Source organism: Belonocnema kinseyi, chromosome 1 (genome assembly GCF_010883055.1).
Source record: "Belonocnema kinseyi isolate 2016_QV_RU_SX_M_011 chromosome 1, B_treatae_v1, whole genome shotgun sequence".
In the NCBI taxonomy this organism is placed as follows: domain Eukaryota; kingdom Metazoa; phylum Arthropoda; class Insecta; order Hymenoptera; family Cynipidae; genus Belonocnema; species Belonocnema kinseyi.
The window spans coordinates 125,965,943-125,982,082 of record NC_046657.1 but is presented as its reverse complement, the minus strand read 5'-3'; positions in this window follow the sequence as shown (position 1 = coordinate 125,982,082).

Below are 16,140 nucleotides of genomic sequence, written 5' to 3'. Positions count from 1 at the left end.
AAGTATGCCAGGACAGGAAAGTATGGCGGCAAATAGTTAATAAAAAGAGTGTCAGTAGAGTGAATGAAGCCTGAAACAAAAGACTTTGGCCACTAATGGACCTAAGTGGGGAACCTTACATAACGACTTCGTGAGGTTCTTCGCTTGGGGTAATTGCTAGAGAGATTGATCAGCAACCTGGATCGGAGCAGTGATGCGGAACGAACGTGTTATTAACTTAAATAGCACGAGAATTCTGGATCAATCTGAAAAATTTCTATCCCTTCCACACACTACCCCTTTCCCCTACCGAGTGAGTCACGTCTACCCCGAAAGGGAAATGGCTTAATGGTGTAATAATAATATAAATTTCTTGGTAATTTATGGAAGCGGACCATGAATATACTGAAATTCAATTAAAAATGTCTATAAATGTCCGGAAACTTATGGAAATTTTGGGTCGTTCATGGTAAATTTATATAAGTTGCCATGTGACAGCTTACTAAGAATCACTCAAAATTCATGTTAACTGATCATAAGTTAGTCAAAATTCAATTTAAAAATTTCTGTAAATTTCCAAAAATTGTTGGCCATTTATGGCCTTTTTAGTGGTAAATATAATTACTAACTATTAATTTCTACTATTTAATTTAAAGGTATCTATAAATTTCCGGAAATTTATGAACATTTTCGATCATTCATGATCATTTTACGAGTCAGTATGTTAACTTACTATAAATTATCCGAAATTTGATTTTAAACATTTTTATAAATTTCCCCAAATTTGTTGGCAATTTATCGTAACTCACCATAAATTTCCCAGAATTTAATTTAAAAATATCTATAAATTTCTGGAAATCTATTTAAATTTTTCGTCATTCATGGTGATTTTACAATTTAATATGGTTACTTACTGGTCATTTTACAGGTAAATATGTAAACTTGCTATAAATTAACCAAAATTCACGTTTATACTTTTTTTATAAATTTGCGGAAATTCACCATTTTTTGCTGTTGTAATCCATAAAAACTTACGATGAGTTATCCAAAACTCAATTTAAAAATGTCCATGAATTTGCGGAAAAATTTGGTCATTTACGGTAATAGGATAATTATGGTAATTTGTCACATTTATCTTTAAAGTTACAATAAATAAACGAATATTTCTATAAATTTCCGAACATTTATACACATTTTTTAATTAAATTTTGAAAAATTTGTAATGTTACCATAATTTACATAAAGTGTCCCCGTAAATTACCAAAAAATTTCGTAAATTTCCTGAAATCTACAAAAATTTTAAAAATTAAATTTTGGTAATTAAGGGTAATTTACCACATTTACCTGTAAAATTACCACAAAAGTCTAAAAATGTCCATAAATTTCTGGAAATTCGTAAACATTTTTATATTTAATTTTAGGAAATTTATGGTAAGTTACCATACATAACCTTTAAAATTACTATAAATTACAGAAAATGTCCATACATTTCCGGAAATTTATAAAAATGTTTCAAATTGAATTTGAGTAATTTATGGCAAGTACATATATTTACCTGTAAAATTACCGTAAATGACGAAAAATTTCCATACATTTCCGGGAATTTACAGACACTTTTAAATTAAATTTTGGGAAATTTATGGTAATTTATCATTAATTTACCCTGAAATTACCGCAAATCATGCTTCCTTTATTTGAAATCTAATATGAGCTAAAATCTTGCCTGAATTTCGAGAAAATTCTGAAATCATTTATTTTTTATACTATTAAATTCTCTAAATTGTACATGTATCTCTAGTATGTATTACTTTATTTCCTTGTAGGTGGAAACAGCAGATGGAGGAAATAAAAATATTTCGGAAACCTAAGCTCCCATCTAAACCGTCTAAAAAATAGCGGAATAATTTAGAAGGACAAATTAGTCACGTATTTTTCACTTATTCAACAACAACAAAAAACCTGCACAAAAAACTAATTAAAATGGGTAAAAATACTTTTTTAAACATTTCTTTTATAATCATAACGTACAAGATAAAAAAATTTCAAAATAATTTACTGAGACACTTTTCAATGTAAATAGTGCCCAGTTAAATTAAAACTTTATCTACAGTTTCAGGGAATAACTTTTTGAAAACTACTTAACGGATTTATTTACTCTTTCACGGATCTTATATTTTTTTAGATTATCTCAACTTATTATAATTTAATTATAATTTATTATTGTTCAATTGTGCCAAAATTATTTTTGTTGACATTAGTAGAAGCTATTCTCAGACATTCAAAGCTTTTTTATTAAAATACTTAATTAAGAATGTGGTTTAAGAGACTTAATGTTAATAAAATTATTTGTCAAATGACCGTTTTTTTATTAATTAAAAAAAGAATTTATCATATGATTTGAAGAATGTGACGATCCTTGAGTTTAATTTTGTACATTTTTATCTATATTTTATAAGAAAAATGTTTTCACTTCTTTTGGTTAGAAAAAAAACTTTCTGCATGTTTTTACTCTGTGAGAGTTTTTTCACTGACAAAATTTTCTCTTCAAAAAATTGATTTACCCCTTTTTATTCGCTTATTTTGAATTTGTTCGACTTACAACAGCGAATTTTAGAAAATAAGTATTGTTTTTAGTTTAGGACAGCGAGTTTCGGTGAAAAGCATAATTTCATTAGGAACAGGGAATTTTTTACATTAAAGGGGAATTTATTGAAAGAATTATAATTCTGATTAACAAATTTTGGTTAAAATTAAACTATTTTGTTAAAAATTAATTTTTTTAACATTCATCTCTTTTTGAACGTTTAAATACTTTGTTGACACTAATTTTTGTTTTTACTAAAAATTCAACTATTCTAGTAGAAAATTTTACTATTTTGTTGAAAGTCGATTTTTTTATTAAATTTTGAATTTTTAATGGAAAATTCACCTATTTTGGTTGATAATTGACATTTTTTATTTTAAACTTAAATTATTTTTTTAAAGATGTATGTACTTTCTAGAAAATTCTTTGTCTGTGTAGAAGTATTCATCTTTTCAGTACATATAAAATTCACCAATTCCAGTTGAAGCTTCATAATTTTAGTTGTTGTTTTTAAATGAAAATTCAACTATTTCGTAGAAAATTCAAGTATTTTTTTTGTAAAAAATGTTTTCAAAACTTTAATCCCCTGGTTTAAAAAATCTTATTTTCGGTTAAAAATTTAAGCATTTCAGTTAAATAATTATCATTTTCGTTGAAAATTCATCTTTTAGTTGGTTGAAAGTTGAACTCTTCGGTTAAAATTTAAGTTTTTTGGACTCATAATAATTAAAAATTCATTTATTTGGTTGAAAAATGAGCTATTTGATTCAAAACTTTTTTCTTATTTGGATGAATAGGAATTTCAGGCAAAAATTTTTCTATTTTGTTAAAAATTTGTTTCTTTTTAGGCTGAAAATCATTATGTTTCTAACTAAAAATGTAGCAAATATTCTCGTTGCATATTCCATAAGTTTAGTTAAAAATTCAGCTCTTTGTTTAAAAATTCATTTTTTACTAGAAATTTAATCATTCAATTTTCGGTTGAAAAATTATATGTTTAAGTTGAAAATTCGACTGTTTTAGTTGAACATTGATTTTTTAATTTAAAACTTAACTATTTCAGTTTTGGTTGACAATTCATTTCTTTTAAATATTTTTTTTCAGTTATTTCAGTTGAAAATTCACTTTTGTAATGAAAACCCCATCTTTTTGGTTTAAAATTAAAATATTTCAGTTGAAGACTCATAATTTTATTTGAAAATTTTTCAGTTTGGTTAAAAATTAATTTTTTAAGTTAAATATGTAATTATTCCATTTACTGCTGGAGATAATTTTGCTTGTTTGTTTAAAATTCAACTATTTTGTTGAATATTTGCCTTTTTGAAATAAAAAATGATGTATTTTGTTAAAAAATCATGTATTTTATTGAAACATGCGATTTTTTGTAGAAAATTCCTCTTTTTGTTTAAATATTAATCTTAGCGTTTAACAATTTATTTTTTAAATTCAACTTTTTCAGTAGAAGGTTTATAATTTTATCTAAAAATTAGTTTATTCTGCAATTTTTTCCCCTGTTGTGAATGAATGTTTGCGTTTTCTTGCAAATATGAATATGTTACTTTTGGTTGACCGGGAAAAATAAAAAACTTGACCGGGAAATGACCGAGGATTTGAAATCGTCTGCCGAATCGCAACCTTGTTTTCAGGGTATCAATGGTCGTAATTTGTACAATATACCAAGTTTTTGCTATAGTACACAAATTATTGCAAAAGAAACAGGGTCATTAATTCATGTCATTCACAGATAAAAATGATGTGTTCTTGAAAGCTTGCACGGTAATTTAAATCAATATTTTTCAGTCTCCGCTCCACGTGCAGCAAATATGACTAATAACGTACGCATTGCAAGATATTCAATGTTCCCTCTTTTGTATACATATCTTTTAAGTGTTTACTATTCCTAAAGTGACTAGTATATATATATTGAAATATCTTTGAAAACATTCATTGGTTACGCTACAATACCCAAAAAATGAGGGTCGTTGGTACACTCGTATTCGCTTTGGTGGTTCTCGTCAATTCTATTGGTAAATGCACAAATAGTATAATTTTTTTAAAATATATGCAAGAAATTGTAACTTTTTTGTGAGCTTGATCGCAGTGTATAATTGTTTCCTATTCAGAATTGTTTTAACTAAAACCTCTAATTTTCCTGATGTGCAAAAAGTTATACGTCTCTCCTAAAATAAAAGTTTGAGCTCATAATTTCTCATCGCCCTTTACTAAATGCAGAATAAGTTACATTGTGGAACATTATTTCTTACTTGCCCCAATCTTTTGATTGTCCGCAACGTCATTCCGTAGAGCTCTACGTCGCGCGTTCAGGCTGCGTGCCGCGGCACGTTGCGTTTCCTTGGTTGACTCACACTGCACAAAGCAACGTCGAGCTGTATGGAATGGAGTCGATATGTACTTTTCTTGTTATTGTATATTTACAACATGTCAATTCTTTCATTTTTCTTAATAATCGGAATACTAATAACAAATTTAAAGATAGAATGCATTTGTAATTTATAGTGTCCAGCCACAACAGATATTAATTAATAGATGACAAAAAAATAAGACAAAAGTCCAAATACAAGCATGCTGTGCGGTGATTTTTTTAAAAACAAATAAATGCATTTATTTTGTTTTGAAAAAAATTATATTTAGAGGTGCCACAAGCCGCATGAAGTTTAACACGTATTTCCCATAAGAAAAAAAGACGTTTTTGTAAATCCTTTTCAGATTCCTCAATATTATCTCAATTAGGCTGAAACTCAATATTTTTCTCCAAACAATGAGACATACAATGCGAACAAAATATCGCTTTTGAAATATAAACACTATACGTCTGTTTTATAGGGTCCCGAAAACCCGCCATAAGTAAAAAAATGTTTTTTGCGAGTTTTTTGCGCTAATTATGATTTTTTTGCGATTTTTTAAAGGCAAATTGTCTCTGTCACAAAAAACACCATTTCATACTGATAATTAGATGTTCACATAATTTCTTTAAACAATTTATTATTATTGTTAATAATATTCTTCCAGAAAAATTCTACAAAATCGCAGTTAAAAAAATTCACTTCTCTTCAAATTTTCAAATAAAATAAGTTAAATAATTAATTAGAGTCAAGAAAATAAACTGTTTCAACAACTTATTAGTATTATTATTATATTTATATGATTCTAGAAAGATGCGGTTTTATCTGAAATTTCCGGCTTTTTCTCCTAATTGGCCTAATTGGTAGAAGGTTGCGGTTTTTTTTATTTTCAAGCGTTTGTCTATTTTTCATTAGGCGTGAATCAACAATTAATTAGATTTAGCAAAAATTATTGTCTGAACAAATTTTTATTCTTTGTGACTATTTTCATCTATAGCAAAGTCTGATAGTTGTGGTTGTTTCAGCAATTTTTACCTTTCTGTCCTTTTTCACGTAGTGACATAATGATTTATGAAAGTTAACAAAAAGATGTTTAAACAATTCAATATGGCTTATAACAATTTTTTATTAGATAAGTGCTAAAATTTGTTTGTTATAAAATCATAAACTCTACTTCGCCTGATTAGTTATTAACAATTAATAAAGAAACATTAAAGAAAACTACATTTTAAATAATCTCTTTCTTTTTAGTGGAAAAGAGCGAAAATAATTCGCTCCAATTAACAATACTATTTCAAAAATCATTTTTGTTGTAGTTGATTTATTATTTCTTACCAAATAAAAAGGCAATGCACATATAAAAACTTAAGAAGAAACCGCCACTTTCTAGCACTCGTTTAAGAAAAGATATTTAAAAACAATATTAAATTGTTTAAACCAGTTAACAGTAAAAAATTTCCGAAAAATGGCAAAATTCTACCAATTGAGCACAGAGAATATCATTAAAAATCATAACCAATTATTTAAGCAATTCGTTTTGTTAACTTGAATTCATTATCACCTCACTTGAATGAAAATTATAAAAAAGCCAGGAATTTCAGAAAAAACGTATCTTTTTAGCATCATTTATATATAATATTAATAATAATAAATTGTTTAAACAATGAATTTTTGGACTCCATCTAATTACATGAGTTATCTGTATTAAAAATTTGATTAAATGTGAATTTTTTTTAACTGCAATTTTGTTAACATTGATGAACTATCACTTCCTTCTAATTAAAAATAGGACAAGTGGAACATTTTTGAAAAAAAACGCGTATTTCTATATCCATTCTATCAGAAAATGTCTACCAACAATAATAAATTGTTTAAACAATTTATATAAACATCAAATTATCAGTATGAAATAGTCTTTCCTGTGCCAGAAAAAATTTGCAGTGAAAAAATCGCAAAAAAGTCATATTTAGCGCCAAAGCTTGCAACCCCATTTTTTCAATTATGGGGCTATTTTTTCTTACGGGAAATACGTGTTAAACTTTATGGGGCTTTCGGAACCTCTTAATATCGTTTTTAGATGACAATACGCCGATAAATCTTGATTAGTCGTGTTCAGAAATAAGAAAAATTTGCCCGAAACAAAACTTATTTGACCAAAAATTACGAATTAAAAAAAACCTCAATTTTCAACTAAAAAGGTAACTTTCAAACAAATAATCGAATAGTTAAATTTTTCAACCAAGAACAATATTTTGTTACCAAAAAAGATGATTTTTCAACAAAATACATGAATTCATAACTGAAAAAGATAAATTTTCAACCAAAAATGAAATACTTGTATTTTTTTTAAGAAAATTAATTTTCAATGAAAAACAAATAATGTTTTACTAAAATGATAAATCCTCAGCCAAAAAGATACATTTTCTACCAGAAAAGTCGAATTTTTACCTAAAAATAAGTTAAATTTATATCTTAAACTAAAGGCAAAGTAGTCAATTTCTTTAGTAAAAAAATTAATTTTCAAACGATACTGAAGAATTTTCAACGAAGTAGTTTAATTCTAAAATGAAAAATATCAATTAAAAAAAATTCTACTAAATTTTCACGAAAAAAGGCATTTTTAACCCAATAGATGATTTATCAACTAAAAAGACGAATTTGAACTAAAATTATGAGCTTTGTCTACAAAAAAATGAATTTGTAACAAATTGCTTGAAATTCTAACCACAAGATAAACTTTTTACCAAAAAAGACAAATCTCTAACAAAATGTATGAATTTTCAACCAGAAAGATAAATTTTCTATCAGCAAAAAAATATTTGCAATGCAAATGATAAATCTTTACTCCAAATACTGCATTTTTAACAAAATAGTTGAATTTCTAACCATGAAGGTGAATTTCAAACCAAGAAGATTATTTTTCTATCTAAAAGACGACTTTTCAACAAATGAAATAAGTTTTGGGTCACAGAAATAAATTTTTAACGAAAATGACTAATTTTTCTCCGAACCAAATGAATTTTTAAACAAAATATTGAATTTTTAATTAAAAAGTTGAATTTCTAGCTAGAAAGATGAATTTTCAGCCAAAAATGGAACATGTTAATTTTTAGTTATGGGAATTATTTTCAACCATTGAACAAAGAGTTTTCACCAAAAAGACGCATTTTCCACTAAACATGTATATGATTTTTTTTAATTAGTTGAATTTTCAAAAGGTAAATTTTAAATCAAACGAACAAGCCGAATTTTCAACAAAATAAATCATTAATTAATGAAATAAATTTTTAATAGAAATGATGATTCTTTCACCCAAGAAAATGAATTTTCAACCAGATAGTTAAGTTTTCAACCAAGAACAATTTTTTTAATCAAAAAGGCGATATTTTAACAAAATATAAAAAATATTAATTTTTCACCAAGAAATTCGATTTTTCAACTAAATACGTAAACTTTATACTTTAAACCAAATGTAAAATAATAAATTTTCTACCAGAAAATTAATTTTTAATCGATAATAATGATTTTTCAATGAAATAGTTTAATTTTCAACTAAAAAAATATAAATGAAAAAAATAATTTCTACTACAATGATGAATTTCCAAGACAAAAGATCAATGTTTAACCCAATAGATAATTTATCATAAAAAATGTTATTTTTTGACCAGAAAAATGTATTTAAACGGAAATTACAAATTTTTTCTACAAGAAAATCAATTTTTAACCAAATTAATGTACTTCTAACCAAAAAGACACCTTTTCAATAAAAATTATAAATCTTTATCCAAAAAACTGAATTTCAAAGAAAATAGTTTAACTTCCAACAAAAACGTAAAATTATAAATAAAGAGATTAATTTTCTAACACAAAAGTTATATCTAAACAATTATAATCTTAAGAGAAATTTAAAAAAATTTAATATAGTTTCCGTTTAATTTTATTGCAATATAACTTGAAAAAACGCATAATTATGAAAAATCGTAGCAAATATTTTTTCAAGAAACAATTTGTTTATAAATTTGTTTGTTTATTTTCTAATATTGGAACACCTTTAATTAATGTTAATCTATACAACTTAGATAATATCAAGAATTTTGCTGTTATTGACGAGCACAGGGAATGTCAAATAGGAAAAATGGCCATTTTTTCGTCATGTTTCTTTATTAAAAAAATATTCAAAACCTAATTCAAAAAACAGACTCAACAGCTCTCTCAGAAATCTTCAAAGCTTTTTTAAAAAGTTTTTTGTTAAAATCGGTCAATATTTGTTGCCTTACGTTATTTTGAATTTAAAAAGTCATTTTTTTTTTACTGTGCCACGGTCTGGGCCAGAACGGGATTCCCGATCTGGGCCCGATCTGTACCGGATCGAGGCCAAATCAAAATTTCTGCATGGGAAATCACTACAAGATTTATTTTCATCAAATACTTTCTCCTAATATTTCAGTTTGCATTGGTTGGAACCACGGCGCGCCAAGAGAAAGGATATTTAAAATGCTAATTGATCCACATGCAAACATTTGGTACAGGGAATACCGCTTTCCACCACGCGGCCAACTTTATACCTTAGAGCCACTCAAGGGTCCTCAGAATTTCTTAGAAAGGGATGGTATCATAATCGGATTTGGCCATGATTATGGGTCTATTCGTGCGATGCGTAATGCGAATGGCGAAGGTTTTGTTTTTGAAAACGACATGCATCGCAGGCCAGCTTCGGAAGACGAACTGATGGCAAGAGGTGTAGGAGGGCGTATGCCACCATTTAATCCAAATTCTCGAGAACTTTAGAACCGGATAATATTAGCGGGAATATTACCGTGCTTGTGAATTTCAAGATTCTCATTGTTTTTGAATAGCTTTTCATATTTTGTAATCAATAAAGTGCACTAAACAAATTAATCTCTTTATTTTCTTAACCTTTACCTAATGAGCACAGGGGGCAATACCCCCCTAATAGCACGGAACGTTCCGGGAACCTGCCTGGAACCTGTCCCTAAGACGTCTTTTATAACATGCCTTTTGGTCATACCAGGGATGCTCTTACCACGTCTAATGTCAGAACAAAAGATGTACCGAGAACGTGCATGATTTAAGACGTTCTAAGGTTATCTTTAAGACTTTGGACGTTTTAAAGACGTTTATTGGCCTGACATAGGACGTCCTAGGAACGACCCAAGGACGTTCTTTGGCTTTTCACAGTTTTGTGCCGACTGGGTTGGGAACGTTCCACTGGGATTTGAGGGAAACCTTTCATTATTGTTATTTTTAATAATAATTATCTCGTAAATCGAAAAAGATAGGGAAAAATAGCTTTCATTTTTGAGTTTTGAGTACCGTATATACAACTTTGTTACATAGTATCTATATCATAAACTGACATTAATTTTGACCTACGACATACGGTTCATCGCTTATTTATTGATAATAATAACAATAACGATAATTTATTTTTTGAACGTTCCAGTGGAACTTTTCATTGGAATGTTGTCGAGGTTCCCGCGCAACGTTCCAGGAACGTTCTCGAAATATTCCGTGCTACTGGGGGTCCCTCAGAAATGGCAAAGGGAGGGGAAAAGTATTGATTTGCCAAACCCACGTGAAATGGAATAATTAAATTCGACAGATTCTTTGAATTTTTCCGAAAATCTACCTGAAATATTCTTAAAGTAAATGATGTGTTTGTAAAATCTTCTTAATCTATCCGAATTGTTTTGAAAATCGTTATAAAGGTTTTGAAATCTGCTGGGAATCATTGAAGTTTATGAAATCTTATAAATCTATTTGAAATCTTTGCGAAATATTAAAAATATTTGATAAATATTTGCTAATATTTTTTAAATTATTGAAATCTTTAGAAAATCATATATTTCCTTGTAATAACTTTTAAATCTATCCAAAATCTTGATTGATGAGTTGAACATTTGAGATCTTTGGGAAATTGTTGAAACGTTTGTGAAATCATTGAAGTCTGTGAAATATATTTTTAATCTGTCCGAAATCAACAAAATATTTTTTAAATATTTGCGAATATTTTTGATATTACTGAAATCTTTCGAAAATAATTGAAATCTTTGAAAAATATTTGAAACCTTTGAAAAACCATTTAAGCCTGTGATATCCTTTTAGTCTTTCCGAAGTCTCTGCCAAATATTTCAAATATTTAATAAATACTTGCTAATATTTTTTAAACCTAATTGTTGAAACCTTTGAGAAATCACTGGAGTCAGTGGAATCTTTTCAGTCTATTCGAAATGTTAAAAATGTTTTATAAATATTGGTAATATTTTTAAAACGCGTGAAATCTTTGAAAAATTATTGAAATCTTTAAAAAAAATCTTCTAAAACTTTCCGAACTCTTCATAAAATATTTGGATGTCTAAAAGTCTTTTGGAAAGCATTGAAATCTTTATATGATAAAGTCAAACTTTTCGAAATATTCGCGAAATATTAGAAATCTTTGTGAAGTATTCAGAGAATCATTAAAATCTTTGTAGAATATTGAAAATATTTGGTAATATTTGTGAAATTTGTCTAAGTGTCGCGAAATGTTTGAAATCTGGAAATACATTTAAATCTTTCTAAAATCTTCGAAAATATTTTAGATATCTTTAAAATATTTTCCAAAAATCTTGAATTATTCGTTTACATGGATGATATTGTAGTTTATGCTTCTTCATTCGAAGAACATTCTAAGAAATTAAGATCTCTTCTTGCTCGATTAAAGTTTTCTGGACAAGCTTACCAGCCTGAGAAGTGTCATTGCCTTAATCGTGAAATTGCTTATTTAGGACATGTGATTTCTCAGGATAGAGTCAAATCAGACCCCAAGAAAATTCCAGCTGTGAAACTCTTTCCCGGTCCAAAAGGAAAAAATAATATCAAGCAATTTTTTAGTTTAGTAGGATATTACAGGCGATTTATTTCCGATTTCGCAAGAATATCGAAACCCCTGACCTTGCTTCTCAAAGACAATGTTGAATTCAGTTGGACTTGTTTCCAACAGGAAGCTTTTGAAATTCTCAGAGATAAAATATGTACTGAACCGATATTGCCGTACCCAGAATTTAAGCAACCATTTGTTTTAACCGCAGATGCGTCAAATTATGCACTTGGTGGAGTTTTAAGTGAGGGTCCTATAGGACAAGACTTACCAATCGCTTTTTCATCACGCACTATTCAAAGTGCTAAATTAAACTATTCTACTATCGAAAAAGAATTACTATCCATTGTTTTTAATGTGAAACATTTTAGACCCTATCTTTTTGAACACATGTTTGCTTTAGTAACAAACCACTAACCCTTAGTTTGGTTGCATGGGCTGAAAGATCCTGTTTTAAGATTAGCTCGATGGAGAATAAAGCTGAGTGAGTATGATTATACTATTGTATATGAACCCAGAAAAATGAACTCAAATGCTGACGCTCTGTCGAGAAACCCCTAAGAAAGAAACGAATATATAAGGCCAAACACCAACTTAACTACTACGATTGCTGCAGTTCGTACGTATGTAGGTATGGTTGACGCTTGTAGAGATGACGATGACAATGATGATCTGGAGGTAGTATTGGAACGGTTATTTTGTATGACACAAAAAAAAGGAATAGAAATTGAGCATGCAACTCAATGAAATAAACAGGGCCCTCTATCAGTGCGATAAGATCCACAATGAAAGGATACTCAAACTGGGAGGGGATAGACAGTGTTAGTCTGAGGGTTCCGAGTTTTTGGGCCTTTTTAATAAAAGTTTTCTTCAAAATCCGAAAGAAGTATCTGGCCTAAGTAAGGATTTGGTGTCGCTTTCACCCCTGAATTTGGCTAGATCTTAGACAAATGATGCCTGGAGTGAAAATCCTATTACGAAGATACGTAATGTAGGTGAAATTGAAGAGTCACACAAGTTCCTGTATGTGTATCTCGGTTAACCAGATCTTAACCCTCAAAAAGGATTGTATATCTTACAGTAAAGATAAGATATATTTTGGAAAAGGTCATATTGCGCATCAAATCTCTGCAGATAGATATTCCTTATCAGAAGTGAATGATAGTTTAAAGACTAAGGGTCTTTCGCGGATTGAAGATATCCGAAAATAAACCCGAAGCCCGGTGAAACTATCGGTTTCAATCGTAGTGGATAATTTGTTTTAAGTCTTGTTGTGAATAACAAGAGCGAATATGTAATTGTTATACAGAAACTTTCAGAAGCGGTACTTGCTCTGAAGAAATCTATGGAAGCTTTACAAATAACCTCAGTGAAAATTATAAGTAAAGGAAATGACCTAGGAGAACTTTCTTGGCTCTCGGTAGAACAAATAATCCGGAAACATGTTGATAACTCAGAAATTTTGTTGGCTGACGTTCAGAGGATAGTGGGTTTTTGTACAAACTGCCAGAGAAATAAATTAGAACGAATTGGGACTAAACAACTTATGGTAATCACTGACACTCCCAAGGGTCCTTTTGATAAAATACAGATTGACATAGTGGGACCACTACCCACATCTTCTAAGGGAAAATAATACATTCTCACTCTTTAGTGTAACTTCATGAAATATGACTGTCTCTGTTTCGCAGTGTTCTCCTATAACACTAGTATCCACGAAGCAACTGGATTCGCCCCCTAAACCCTAGTTTTTGGAAAGGAAGCTATAATTCCTAATAGTTTCACTCTATCACAACAAGAAGAAACCTACTCAGGATATTTAAAGAATCTGTTTCTCAAACTCGATAATGTTCACGCTCTAGCTAAGCATCGACACCAATTAGCTAAAGAAAGGTGGAACAAGTACTACGATCAGAAAGTAAACTCAAAACACTTTAAAGCAGGTGAAAATGTGTATTTAAAGATAAATCAGCAAAAAGATAAATTCGAACCTTATTTGAGCGAACCATATGTCTCAGAAAAATTGATAGGCAATCGAAATGCACTCATTACGTTAGGGCATAATAAAACTAAAACCGTGCATACTGATGAATGAAAACTATGTGCACAACCGACTGTTCACAATCATACTACTCAGAATTTACCAGTCGCAGAATTGGACCGAAAATAGTGAATTATCAAAATACCGAAACTAAACTTGGGAGTCTTTTTTTTCACGCTCATTTCAAAAAAGTTTTCTTTTCAATGATAAAACAAACTGAAGGGCAACTTCGTTTGAAAGGAATTAGAATAAAATATATATTTAGAAAAAATCTAAAAATCGGAAAATTCAAAAATCAAAATTTTCACTATGATAAAACCTATTTTAACAAGAAGGTATATATAAAAATAAGTTTATATAACTAAATATAGAAAAAAATTTTCCATGAAGTTAACGGAATTGTGCTACTTCTAATACAATGCCATAAATGAAATAATAGACCACTTTCCTTTTCTTTTTTCTGAAACCCTAAAATAGCTATAAATCGACCACTTTCTTTCTCTTTTTTCCAAAAATCCCAAATTAGCTATAATTCGCTATAAAATCTTAAAAATCTTAGCCTTTACAAATAATCAAACAATTATTGAAAATTAAATAATTAAATAAGAACTCAGTGGAGCGAAGAAGTAAATGAAGAATCTAAGAAAATTCTGAAATATATTGAAAATAAATTAATAGATAGAAGAATATATAGGTTAAAATTTTTTATTAATTTTTATCCTGAAGAACTCAATAATTTCAAATGAATAAAAAAATTGTAAAAAGAAAAAACAATAAAATTAACATTTGATATAAGGTTGTTTTAAGAAATACCAAAATTCAAAACTTTAATAATATTGCCCTTTGAACTCCAAATTAAGAATAATTTCAGCTATTACATTTTTTTCTGCCGCACTTAAATATCTTCATAAAATAATTAATAAAATATAAAATTGATAAAATCAACTCATAATTCTGGATCCATCTCCATCATTTATGAAACTGGATCTAATTATAACAAACATTTTTCCTACTATCACCATGCCTAGAAAAAAAGAAAAAAAGGGGCAAGTGAGATTAATTAAGATTGATCTTCGTTCCGTAAAACCTGGCTTTGAAAGATTGAGAGAGTATTCATTAAATAACGTTACCTACAATTTTCATTATTTAAGTAATTATTTATTATTTCACATTGCTCAGAGGTAGATTATTTATTATAGAGTGTTCTAAATTCCCCTTTTTCTTATTATTTTCTGAATCCAGAGCATTTATTCCAAGAACAAAAAACTTGATTATTTTCATTTTTAATTTTTTTAAATTTACCTCATCCTGAACCATATCCTCTTGAATAATTTAATACTAAAACCTTAACTTTCCCAACAAGAATCCCTTTCGGTTATTACCATGTTTTTTTATATTCTTAGTAAAAATGGAATTTTTTTAGGTAAATAAATTTTCTCATGAGACATTGAAGTGGCAGGGTATGGGTCGGTAAAAATGATAATCACGTAGATTGGATATGTGCCACTTTTAGCCAAGAGATAAATCTGCCAATCGGTGCTTATAAAACCCAAGGAGTACACGCACTACATTACATTCCAAATTTTGGCTGAAGAAAGGGCCTGTCCTCGATGTCAGCTAATGGCTTCTAACAACACTTCAGCTAGCGAATGTTGGGCCTGTTCAAGTACACTGAGTGCAACTGAATGGGAATTCGTAAAAGAAACTCCTCTTAAAATAAAGCAGGTATTTATTTTGGAGGAAACTACGACTGATACAAATATCACCAGCTTGTTTGTGACTCTAAGACTGCATGCCTAATTTCTCTACCTTTTTCTTTGTCTTCATGACATAGCACCCCGATGGTGACATCAATGTTAACCCCATCAGGCCAATCTAAATCTAGAATTGAGAGATTATAATTTATTAATGGAGGGAGTCAACGATTTGGGAAGACAATGATTCAGACGCCACTGATTCAGGGATAGCTAATCAATTATCGGACTAAAAATGGTAGTTAATACATTATTTTTATTCAAGAAAGCCTAAGCTAACGTAATTTTACATCAGAACTTCTATGTCCTGAAATAAATATATTTTGTTAATAAACAAATCTTTGGAGTTAGGGTTCATTAACTAGAATCTTTCAATATAATTCTTGGCAACTTTGGCCGTCTAGACTAACCGAAGCTACAGTTTACTCGCTTAAATGGTATTTCTTTTATTCTTATAATAATTTTAGTCGATCTAAGGAGTTAAATATTCGCTCTTATTTTATTCGTAAATATTCTACAGAATATGGAATAATATAATA